Source organism: Pezoporus flaviventris, unplaced genomic scaffold (assembly GCF_033815535.1).
Source record: "Pezoporus flaviventris isolate CSIRO_AGI_PZ_B2104156 unplaced genomic scaffold, CSIRO_AGI_Pfla_v1 ptg000031l, whole genome shotgun sequence".
NCBI lineage: Eukaryota > Metazoa > Chordata > Aves > Psittaciformes > Psittacidae > Pezoporus > Pezoporus flaviventris.
The window spans coordinates 49,951,431-49,964,054 of NW_026892579.1; the positions used below are offsets into that span (position 1 = coordinate 49,951,431).

The 12,624-nt window shown below is 42.7% G+C and overlaps 1 long non-coding RNA gene across 2 annotated transcripts in view; it reads right to left on the minus strand.

The window, feature by feature from the left end:
- LOC133273051 (uncharacterized) overlaps nt 1-12,624 on the minus strand; it is a 36,069-nt gene that overhangs the window by 10,861 nt on the left and 12,584 nt on the right. For both annotated transcript variants that reach the window (XR_009744643.1, XR_009744642.1), the window contains exon 2: nt 6,177-6,558. This is a non-coding gene — a long non-coding RNA (uncharacterized LOC133273051). The remainder of the gene's footprint in view (nt 1-6,176; nt 6,559-12,624) is intronic.

Sequence of the window (12,624 nt, forward strand, 5' to 3'; positions counted from 1 at the left end):
CATCCACTGCTTCTCCGAGAAGCCTATTCCAGGGGCTCACCACCCTCACAGTGAAGAATTTTTCTCTAATATCTAAACTAAATCTCCCCTCGGTCAGTTTAAAGCCATTGCCCCTTCTACTGTCACTACAGACCTTTGTAAAAAGTCCCTCTCCATAGCTCTTGTCAGCCCCTTTAGGCACTGGAAGCTGCTGTAAGGTCTCCCTGGAGCCTTCTCTCCTCTAGGCTGAACAAGCCATAGCAGAGGTGCTCCAGGCCTCTGAGTACCTTTGTGGCCACCTCTGGCCTTGCTCAAAAAATTCCAAGCCCCTCTTATGTGGAGGGCCCCAGAGCTGGATGTAGTACTGCAGGTGACATCTCACGAGAGTGGAGGGGCAGGATCACCTCCCTTGACCTGCTGGTCGTGCTTCTTTTGATGCAGCCCAGGATATGGTTGGCTTCTGGGCTGCAAATGCACATTGCTGGGTCATGTTCAGTTTCTTGTCAACCAACATGCTCAAGGCTCTGCTGCTTTCAATTCAGTCTCTGCCCAGCTTATATTTGTGCTTGTCACCCAGGCTTCTGCCAGCAGCCACCTGCAATGGTAGCCTCCACCAGGTGAGCAATCACTTTTATAAGATTCTGGGGCAATGATTAACAGAGGATAAAATCCTGCTGAGGCCACTCACTAAGTGAGATTGGTCCTAGTCTGTACAGCCCATTTTTTGAGTAAGATTTACAGCACTATAGCAAGGGTTAGGAAGTGCCAGTGGAGGCTGTCATGTCCCAGCCCTGGCTGTTGTCCCACAGGACATGGAAAGGTCCTGGCTGTGGAGTGAGCAGAAGGCTGCAGGCTCCAGGGAATGGAGACTGATAGTGGAGGGCATTCAGTGGGAGGGGAGCAGAGGGGCTGTGAGCATTACACAGCTCATTATGGCTTTGAGATTTCCCGGCAACATCACACTGTTCTTAATTTAGTTTGGAATCAAGGTGATTTCCCAACACAATGTTTTGCTCTTAAAACCTCTCCCTTAACTCCCCTTGTGTTAATTTATTAACAAATTAGGGCCTTTTCTGTAGCAGATGAAGCCACTTGCATTCACAACTGTACAACACTGGTTTAAAAATAGTAGCAAGTAATTTAATAGCTCAAACACAGGGTGTCTACTTGGAGAATAAATATGTCTCCAATGTTAGCTCAGCTCTTCAAACAAACTAATAATTGCTTCCAGAGATAAAATATTTGTAAGCTATTACTACAGTCCTCTTTCACTACAGGGCAGGAAACACACTTTTCTCTTTGGAGCAGGCAAATGGCAACAGAGAAAGTTGTGCTCCATAATTAGGCTTCAAGAACCGTCAGGTACCTGTATCTCTGACAGCTCAACATTAAAACCGTGTAGGCAGAGCATTCATCCATGCTGCTGTTTCCCAAGCCACCCAAAAGAGGTTGTGAATTTGTTAAATTAGTTTATGAAAAACACCGTGTTTCTGTCTCCGAAAGCAAATAGCCCAGGGAGATGTAAAATGTCTTGAACAGCGAACACAAGCCTGCAAGTGATTTAATGGCCTGAATATTGCCTATTCTTCAAAAGCAGTGGAAGAGGAGGGAAATGGATGTGTCAGTTAGCTCATGTCTTCACACAGAGATGTGGTTTTTCTTCAAGTGGCTGTTTCACTTCAAAGTACCTGATCCTACAACTGCTAAAACTGACAGTCAGTGAAGCTGCTTCTTCATGCCAGGGCAGGTTGATTTGGGAACTGTCTGAAAATAGCAGAGGTAGCACATTGCTTTCCAGAGATTGCTTTAGGATTATCCAGTACAACATATCACTGGCTCTTGTTTACAGAAACATCCCTCATTCTAACAACAGCAGCATTTCCGATCACAGTTTTAGCTCAGCGTCTCCCATTCTTGACATAATTTGGAACAATTTTGTACTAAAAATAACCTGGCAGGAAAAAATAATCAAAACAAAGAACTCAAGTCATAAATCTGCATTGTTTCCCTCTCAAGGGATAATAACACTGTGATATGGCAATAGGCCACAGCTGTAAATTGCCCCATATCTACACTGCACACCTGCTGCATCAGAACAGCACATTTCTGTTCATAGCGGCACAATCCAAAATTAACTTGCCCTAGCAAGCTCAGTTAAAATCGGGATGTTTTAAAAATGGAGATCCTCACTAGCACCGAGGAGGACACATGAATTACATAACCTGCTTCTGAGCTTTTAACATCTTCAGTAAGAACTTGGTATATGTAAATCCCAGGGCTGCTCACATGTTTTGCAGTAAACGTTTGTCTGGATTAAACCTCTCTGGACTTAATTTTTGGCCAAGGGGCTACTTAGAATTTAGAAATCAGGCAAGCCTTGGAAGGGCAGATTCTCTCCAGCCATGTAACATAAACTAGTGGTGTGCTCCCCCATATACAGCTGAAGGCAATGCCTCCCTGTTGTTAGAACCCTACTGCCCGGATCTCTTGCCCAGGAGGAAGACAGTTGCAGGTTTTTCCTGAACTGCTTTGAATTCTCACCTCACTGTACTCTAATTAACTAGATCATCTCAGCAGAGATTCCTCCTCCAATCCTGCTAAGGTAAGGCCCCTATGGGCCCATCAACACACAGTGAATGCAATCAAAACACTTTCTGTGACTGGAGGGGTGTGTGTCTTTATTTGAGACTGGGGAGCTTTAGGGAACTGCCTGCTGGCTTTTTACGTGTATCTGTAAAGCCACCGTTTGGTTAAGAACAGAGACCTTCAGGTAGCTCCTACCGTCGTTGTGAGCATCCTGCTTGTGGTTACCATCCCAACATTGATCTGGAAACCTCACATAAAGAATTTGGGCATTGTGAATTCAGCTCCTGCAGCATCAGTTTTTCAGCAAAATCTGCCTTTGCAGATCTGTCTTAGGAACATTCCACAGATGGTAGAGCCCTTGTAGTATGGTTATCCTGGTTCTGTACCTCTCTTTATTATTCACAAGGAGCCTCTGTACATAGGAAAGAAGTTTTAAAATGATTGTCTGCGAGGACTTCCAACAATCAGAACTCATGATCCGTGGGGATTATTTGTAGTTTATTGTGAACTGTGTCTCATTTGTCCTCCTGAAGAGGAAGGTCAATGACTCACTGTTTGAGGTATAACATAATGATTTTTGACAGATCAACTTCCAACAAAGGAGAGCATTTAGTGTAAACGAATCAGTTACTGTACAGCAGGTCTTTGACTAGCTTGTAGTGAGGCAGAGGACAGAATTTAATACGCTAAACACAAGCTGGAACAGTTCAGCCACTTGGGACTTCAAAACATTAGTGCAAGTGTACTTTCAGTAATTCAAGCTGATTATTTTATGTCCTTTTGCAATATACAGAAAAAAAAATCCAGTTCTTCTTTTCAGAAGTATTTTTGCATATATAAAGGCTGTTACAAACTTCACCATCCATTCTCTTTTCTCGAATTGTCTAGAAGTTTCTAGAAATGGATTCATTGTCTACACCTTTTCTGAAGTGTTTTTACCAAACCAAGCACACTTATTCCATTTGCAGCCTTAGCAATGTTATCTAGAGTGGAAAGATCATTTCAACATCTTACATGCCATAGGCTGGTTAAACAAATCAATTCTTTACAAGTCTGCCTTGTCTGTTGTTAATTAGATGTTTCCTGCATTTTAGAAACACTGTTTTGATATATTTGATATATTAATATAAATGCAGTCAGACTGATTGGTCACAGTTCCTGTGTACCGACCTTCCTTCTTTTTTACCATACTCACCATGCTTGCTCTTCTCCAGTGCCCTCGAACCTCATCTGTCCTCACCACCTTCTCAAGGATGATCACTCACATCTCATCCTGCTTACAACAGCTACTTCAGCATTTTAAATAAACTTCCTTTTTCTTAAGTGACTAATGAAGGAAAAAAGGCATTAAACCTATCAGCCATTATTATTCCTCCCTTCCCATCACTAACTCTTCCGTATGTCATGACTTTGGATAATGTCCTCATGTTATTCTTCATTCAATTTCTTTGCTGCATCTTATTCTGATCTTCATTTCACACACACACACACACACACACATGTTTACACTGGTCATAGAAATTCAACCAGTATCTACGTTATGTCAAAATCCATTTGATACAGGACTTAAATACAGTAACTTAGCTTTTGTCTGTTGGGTAATAGTAAGCAAATACCGCTTAAGCAAAATACCACAGACTTTTTACAATCATGTCACTTCTATATTCAAGGGGGCAACTATGCCCGTTTCCCTCGAGCTCCTGATGAAACTCCTCCTTACAGCCAGGAAGATGAAGGTGTTATCCTGAGCCTCAGTAAAATTGTGTGAGCATTTCTCTCTCACACAGTGAAATCACCAACTATTTTCAATGTGTACAAAGTCAGCAGGGAGATGGCAGCTAAGTGCAATAAAAGGAGAAGGAATATTGCATCTACTGTTGTGCTTAGTTGTTGAAAGAAAATAAAAGACTCAAGGTGAAACTAGTACTTTGCTCAAAGATTATTAATAAACATGCAAATGAGGAACATTTTGACCATTTAAAACCATCTTTTCAGTCTTTTTGAATACCTGAAACTTAACAGTATGATTAAACAGCTGCTGTGGCTAGGGTCGAATAAACCCAAACCCAAGTATTTTCTGAATGTTTGTCTGTTTCCCACACTAACCAGGAAGCAATATTTGACAGTTCTGAATTCTGAAGTGTTTCTTTAGTACTGTTTTTCCCTGGGTTTGGATTTTTTTTTTAATTTCTACTGGTTAAAATGTTTTTATTTAAACAGAATTGAGAGATTTAACAGTAATTTTTGTAACATTTCTCTAATCATTAATCAAAACACAATGTGAGCCTGTTCTAATGTATTTTTACTAGTGAGCAAAAACATGAAAAGCCCAGATGCCTGGCTGCCTCTGTGAGCTGAGGGCAAAGTTTGAGCCACCTGGTATTTACTCATAACCAACTTTAATACTGTACACTTCCCATCTTTAAAACCCCTTCAATCATTAACTGATCCCTCACAGTTCAGCTATGCAGGTAGATTTATTTCTTCCTGTCTTGCAGACAAAGTGATACAGTGAGCTGAAAAGCCGCAGAGGGAGTCGCTGTCAGTGTCCCCATTCAGAACACGATTTAATTAATCTTTACCTGATGGTAAAAATGTCTGCGTCTTCCTTTCCACTCAGTGTGTCATCCACCTTGCTCACATTTTCTCATCCTTATTACACACTTTTCTCCCCTTACTTTTCACAAAAGAAATGCTGGGATTTTTTTTTCCATCTGCTTGGTCTCTTCTTTCCCCATGAAAGCTCTGACCCAGGGGAAAGGATCCTGTGTCTTGCTTTTGGATAATCTCTTCATTTCTTGGCAGACAGTCAGGTGAAAAGCAAAGCAGAGAGCTTTGGCACAAACCAGAGGCTCAGTGCTTGGCTGTTTGGGAATTTTTTAATTGTTTCTAGGGGACTTTTTTCCCCCCATCTCTTCTTGGGAATGTTTCACTTAAGCTGCCCTTTAGTCCAGGGAGAGAATAAGAACCCATTATATTAAAGGCTGAAGTTTGATGTTACAGCTATTCACAGGAAAGTGGAACTTTCCTTTTATTGTTCACAACAAACATTTTCCTTTATGAGAAGCATAATAGAAAGGCAGGTCTGAAGCTAGGGAAAAAGATGTTTTGCCCAACTTTAATCAGATATGAATTGCTTGTGAAGTTTTACGAGAAGCATATTGTTTGAGCTTATGAACACCGCCTGATACTTCCTTTTCTTCTTGGATGCATCATTACAAAATAAATATGGGAAAAGATAAAGTGTAACTATTCTAATGTTTCACCAAAAAAAAAGTCCTGTTAAAAAATAACTGGTGATAAGCTGCTGGATCCCTGCACATGGTCTGACTGCTCTGTGTGAGCTGCTCCTGAGTCTGTAGCACCTCTGCGCGGGCTGAGCCAAGAAAAGTGATTCCTCTTCTTTGATTGCAGGATTCACTGCTAGCCAGCCATCATTTCCCACCTAGCATGAAACATCTTAGAGGTGTCCGTGCTAACTCTTTAACTGCCAGATGTCCATCATTTGATGGAAATAAATCCCTGTGCTTTTTGGAACAAACATGACCTGGAACATTCCAATTTTAACACTTTCCAAGCCTTGAGTGCTATTAATAGCAGACAAAACTTACCACGTGAGTCCCCATCCACTACCAACATGCAGCCTATCCTTGAATTCACCACAGAGAAGAATGGCTGTTTTCTCATCCCGACACAATCAGCTTTGGCTGACACTGCAGACCTCCTGAGATGGAGAAATGATGCAGAAGGAGCAGGAAAATCTTGGGCTCCCCATGCCCCTACTCCATTCTCTGGCTCCTTCTTCACCCATGCTGTGGGGCAGCTAATGAGAGTATCTGAGCTTTGTTTTCTGTCTACAGCTACTCACTATGGATCAGCATCACAAAGCCAATGTCTCCTGTAGGACACAGTCCAGTCTTAGAGTAGAGGGTGAGATGCTCTCAATGTGGCTCTTTCTGTATCATGGCTAGCTGATGGCATAAGCAGTTGTATCTGTGGGGGAAAAGGACTGTTCAGTCATGCTAGAATTAGTCTTACGTGTACAGGTACTTTAGCACACACACACTGCAGATGCTGTATGGAACTGTTCCTCCTTTCTGGCAGAATCCATATACCTGCATGATACGCATACAGGGTTTGCAACAGCTGGAGTTCACAGGATTGTTGAGCTTCAGCTGACAAATGCTGAGTCCCTTGGCAGCAGCTCTAATCTAAATAGCCTTTAGATTCCTAATTCAGTGATCATCAATCATGATCTCTATAAAATAGGTATTTTCTAAGTTATACACAGTAGGTGTGCTCTCTTTTTCTACATTCCCCCGTCTGTATAGTATGTCCATGAAGCACAAGGTACAGTCTTTTCAGCAAATCTTGTGGTTTGGCTTCATGCAAGCTTACTCTGAAATAATTACATCAGTGTTCTTATAAGTTGCTTATTACTTCAGGGAAAGTCCATGAATGAGCATGTTTCTTTCAGAGTAAACTGAATTGTCAGCCAACAAAAGAAATAGCCTGTATGGGAAGGTTGCTAGAGGGGAAGAATAAAGCTGATCTAATTTAGGCAGATTCGGAAAGGTAAAGTCTGGAGGCGTGAAAAGCTAAAGCCTACTACATTCCTGGAAAACCTCTACTGGAGCAAAGTTCATGGGGAATTACATGACTAATGAATGATGTGCTGGAAAGGGCAGAACTAAAAGGATGAATCGACTCTGTGTGTCCTTAAGGAAAAAAAATTAGTCAGTGTTCGGATTAAACCAGTTTTGAACTACGCTCACTGCAGTCCCCCGGATTGCTTCAGGAGATGTTGTCAGGTTGAATTCTGATTCATTTCAGCAGCACAGTCGAAATCATGAGTTTATTGCATCAGGGCAGAAAGGGAGAAAATAATTTCAATAAATAGATTGTATCAAACCTTGGCCTTGTTTTTCCTCACCAAATGCCAAAGTGGAATTTCACAAGACTCATTTTTCAATTGAAATTGCACGGCTTGTTCTCCAGCCATATATTGGACATTTCTGTCATAAGGGATAAAAAACACTAGTAAAATTCTTGGTTTAGGTATTAGACAATATAAAAAAACCATCTGTTATTCATACAATCTACATACGCCAGTGGTGCAGAAGGATTTGGGCTGTGCTAACAGCGAATGGTAATGTTTGCATCATGCATGATTTTAGTGTAAATGCTTGCGTGTACAAATGCACTTATAGAAATTCAATTTTACAAGTTCATATAAATATATATATTGCTATAATTCAGTCAAGCAAAACTGGAAGAAAGTGACTCTCAAAATACCCTGAAATTTTTTTTGTTTGTTTTTTAGAATCAAAATGATTTTCCTATTCAGAATGATTTAATAAACTCATACCACAGATTAAATTGCTTGAAGAACATTACTTGTGAAATGAAGCCTTTTAACCATCATATAATTAATGCTGACATGCACAACCCTTAATTAACCACAAGGTTTTTCAGAACCTGATGTTTTCAGTGGGAAATTTCTATTAAAATTTCTCTAATATACAAAAGTCCACGTCTGAAGGAAATGCATGAATAATTTGCCTTCCAGCATGGCTCTCTCTAGAAATATGTATCTCTCTGTGCATCCTTTCTTTTGGGTAAATACTGGGGAAACTCCTCAAGCAAAACTGGATGCAGAGTTAGCCTTATGCCGAAATGTCTTTCCGTGTTATCACAGCCCCCTTTGCAAAGACTCTTGGACGCTTTTGCACATTCATCAGACTGAGCAGGAGGGTTGGTCCACACAGCCCAGTCTTGTCATTGTCCAAGGTGCTGTAGCATTAATTCAGTCAAACTTCAGATCTCACAAGGACTCCCCCGACGAAGGAAGCATTTGGCAAAAAATCTCCCATATTTTTCCTTGGTTTCTCGGTTATGGCATTCATTCAGAAGGGATTTTAGATGGAGAAGCTGCCTGGAATAAGAATGTTGAAAAATCAGAACAGTTGTATTTATTATACCAAGGTTCACCCTAGCTCTTGAGTATGAAGGAAAGGGAGTCACAGGAAGCATTCATCTTTCCATGTTCCCCACAGGCCTGCCGCTATGATGAACCAAGCAGTAGAGCATCCCACAGTTGATTTCCCCTTGAGCTCTGCACGCTGCCTGTCTCACAGCCTCTATCCAAGTATGTGAAACCAAGTGCCAAACACTTTGGCTGGGTCAACATTGTTATCTACCCACATTCTGTCCAGGCAAGATATACCCAGAGATAAGGAGACACCATCTTTTCTAGGTGCCACCTAACCCCGTAGTGCTTCTGCTGAAGCATTGGCCAAAGGCACCACATACATTCCTTGGCCCCTAGTTTTAATGGTTGGACACAATGATTTCAAAGATCTTTTCCAAACAAACAATTCAACAATACTGTACTTACAATATACTTGTGTGTGGCACTGCACATTATCACCCCCCTCCCTGCTTCAAGGCTGGCATGGAAAACCTGATGCATCCCATCATGCAGAACTGTCAAGTTTGCACACTATAATCAGCTGATTTGTGTGGGGCAGTGGGTCAGGGCCAAAAGGAATCTGATATTGCCAATGGTTGTACAGAGGTGCTGCAGACTAACTGGGGGAGACTGAGTGAATGTCACCAGGAAAACAGAGGGCTTGCTGTCCATGTACATCTAAAATGAAAGCTGAATGGGGCTGGCTGCAAACAAATATGTAGGAGGGTGCTTGGAAAGATGTTCTGTGCTTCCCACACTGACTAACACTTGCTTCTTGTAATCTTGGTGTTCTCCATTGCATTCTGGCAGAGAGACAAAGACAAGGCAGGAGGCTCAAGCTGATTGACAGCAAATATCACTGCAGCCTGTGGTGACCCAGTTTGCAATGCTCTCTGCTTTTCTGTGAATGCAGGAAGGTCTCCACAGGGATGAAGGGAAGCTGATGGTCCTACCAAGTGTTTGTCATCTCCTGCCCCTGACATGCATCAGTTCTGTGGCAAGGAGGTCAAGTTAAAATTGAAAACAAGTCTGTATTCGCAATTCAGACCAAGCTGATGCAGAGCAGATTAAGACTGACCCAGCTCAGACTGATGCACAGGCTTCCCAGGAAAGGGGTTGAGTCCCCATCCCTGGAGGTATTTAAAAGATCTGTAGATGTGGCACATGATTTAGTGGTGGACTTGGCAGTGCTGAGTTAACAGTTGAACTCGATAAACTTAAATGTCTCTTCCAACCTAAACAATTCTTTGATTCTATGATCTGCTGTCTGACTTGCTCCAGTGTTTTTCTGATAATAGTTCTTTACCACCTCCACCTTCTCCTTAGCCATACAGGCCCTTCCAGAAGGGGATTATGGGCTGTTCTCATCTTCCATCACCTGCAGCTTCATGTTCCTTTGGGTGTCTCCCACTGGCAGCATGCTGAGAACAGCACTGTCACAGTGTGCCTGTTCTTAGACAGTACATGTCTGACTTGTGACTGGTCTTCAGTGTAACACCAAATAAGACAATAAAACCTTAGAGGAAATGTGGTGCAAAAGAGATGTGTCACAAATCATAGTCAGGCAGGTAAGGCACTCAAGTGACAGCTGCTTAACCAAGATGCTGCAGAGGCATGTTTCAGCCCAGGCTTGATAAGGGACCATAAACCCACAAACTAAACCCAAACAAATAAAAAGTTTTAAGTGAGTAAACATTACATGTTGGTCTTGAAATGCAAAGTAAGCACACATAATGATGGCGCATTTCAATGTGATGGGCAGAGAGGCTCTTTTTGGGGGTATGCGGCATGCCACATTTCACGTGGTTGCTTTTTTAGAGGGAATTTATGTTCATTATTTAGGTACTACGTAGCATCTGGTCATTCCTATCAGGGATCTCATATTTGCACTGAAAAATACAGAACTGAAATATTTCATTTGTGTTTTACATACAGCCCTGTCCATGGAATTGCAGATATGTCAGTGTCAGGGAAAAGGTGTCTGATGTCTGCTCTGTGCCACAGGGACAGCTTTTGTGTCAGGAGTGTCATGCTCACATTTCACCTTTTCTGCATATTCTAATGAGCAAGCAACACTCTTCCTTCCCCCTTGCACCGCACTGGGCAAAACATTCCTGTGTTGTGTGCAGGAGCCAGGCTATACCGGCCACACCGCACACGGGCGTTCTTCACGTAACCTCTCAATCGCTTGGACCAAATTGGAAAAACCTGCACATTAGGGGGTAACAATTCCTTGTCCTCCATCGTTTAGTCAGTAGGTGGCTCTGCAAGCCTTGGAGTTGCGTGGTGGAGATGAGGGAGCCTGGCTGTGCGCCCTTCCGCAGTTCCTGCTTCCTGCCTCAAAACCTGCAAACCACCACGGGTTTTGTCTAACCCTTGTTCTTTCTGACATCTTTCCCACCCTGACCTTGTTCTTTTCATTACAGATGTCCATTCATCCCATACTGTTCTCCCTGGAGGTCCAGCCCATGATAAGCACAGTCATTCACTCACATCCCATCGCAGCTGCGCTATGATGTATTTGGATGAACGCCGATAATATTAGCTGGGTGAGCACATCAGTGTGACAGTTCCTGCAGCTGCAGTGGGCCTGTGCAGGCAGCACTGCAGCACTGTCCTCCTGCCTGCAGCATTGAGATACTTCACATGTATTTACTATGCTGCATCATGTCTCTGCCAGCATTGGAGATAGAATCATAGAACCACACAGTGGTTTTGATTGGAAAGGACCTTAAGACCATCTAGTTCCACACCCCTGCCGTGAGTAGAGGTGCCTCACACTAGATTAGATTGTTCAAAGCCCTGTCCAGCCTGGCCTTGAACACCGCCAGGGATGGAGCATTCACAACTTCCCTGGGCAACCCATTCCAGTGCCTCACCACCCTTACAGTAAAGAACTTCTTCCTTATATCCAATCTAAACTTTCCCTGTTTAAGTTTTAGCCCATTACCCCTTGTCCTGTCACTACAGTCTCTAATGAAGAGTCCCTCCCCAGCATACCTATAGGCCTCCTTCAGATACTGGAAGGCTGCTAGGAGGTCTCCACGCAGCCTTCTCTTCTCCAGGCTGAACAGACCCAACTTTCTCAGCCTGTCTTCATACGGGAGATGCTCCAGTCCCCTGATCATCCTCGTGGCCCTCCTCTGGACTTGCTCCAACAAAGATACAGCTGTTAGCTGAGGTGCACTCTCTGGCACTGAATAGGTTAAATCAGCAGCTGCCATCTAACATACTACAGAAGATACAACTCATAATAGTATTTTATCATATTTTTCCATACCTGATGCTGGAAGTCCCTCGAGGTCCAATCTGCTTGACATTTATTTCTATCTGGCAACTCAATTTTACTGGCCATGCACAGTCAAGCATTGCATTTTATAGATAATACATTTAGGTTGGGGATGCAAGCCAATTTAAAAAGCACTTATGCAAATTTGAGTAACACGGGCTTGGAACAGTCACAAAAAAAGGTGCATCCTTTCCAGCTAGAGCCCTTTGCAGCAGATTGCTATGGAGATATTAGGAAGATTTGTCATGGGTGTCAAATTTTTTTCATGTAAACAGATCATTACCAACACAGTAACATCCAGGATGGGCAAAGGGGGTTACAGCTTTACCTGATACCTAAAAAGATGGGCTTGTTCTCTAAAATAAGAATCATGTAATTGTTTAGGTTCTAAAAGACCTTTAAGGTCATCAAGTCCAACAGTTAACCCAGCACTGCCAAGTCCACCACGAAACCATGACCCTAATCACCTCATCTACATGTGGGATGGTGACTCCACCCACTTCCCTAGGCAGCCTGTTCCAATGCTTCACAACGCTTTCAGTGAAGACATATTTCCTAATATCAAATCTAAACCTCCCCTGGTATAACTTGAGGACATCTCATCCTAGCACTTCCTACTTGGGAGAAGAAGCCAACACCCGACCCACTACAACCTCCTTTCAGCAGCAGCAATGCTGAGTTTTGGCTCCCTAGCCAAATTCCAGGCAAATCAGGGCAAGAGCATGCTCATTTGGCCAGACAGTGATTTCCTGGCTGAAAGCCATTCCTTCAGGGAAGCTGGCAGAGCCCACCCAACACA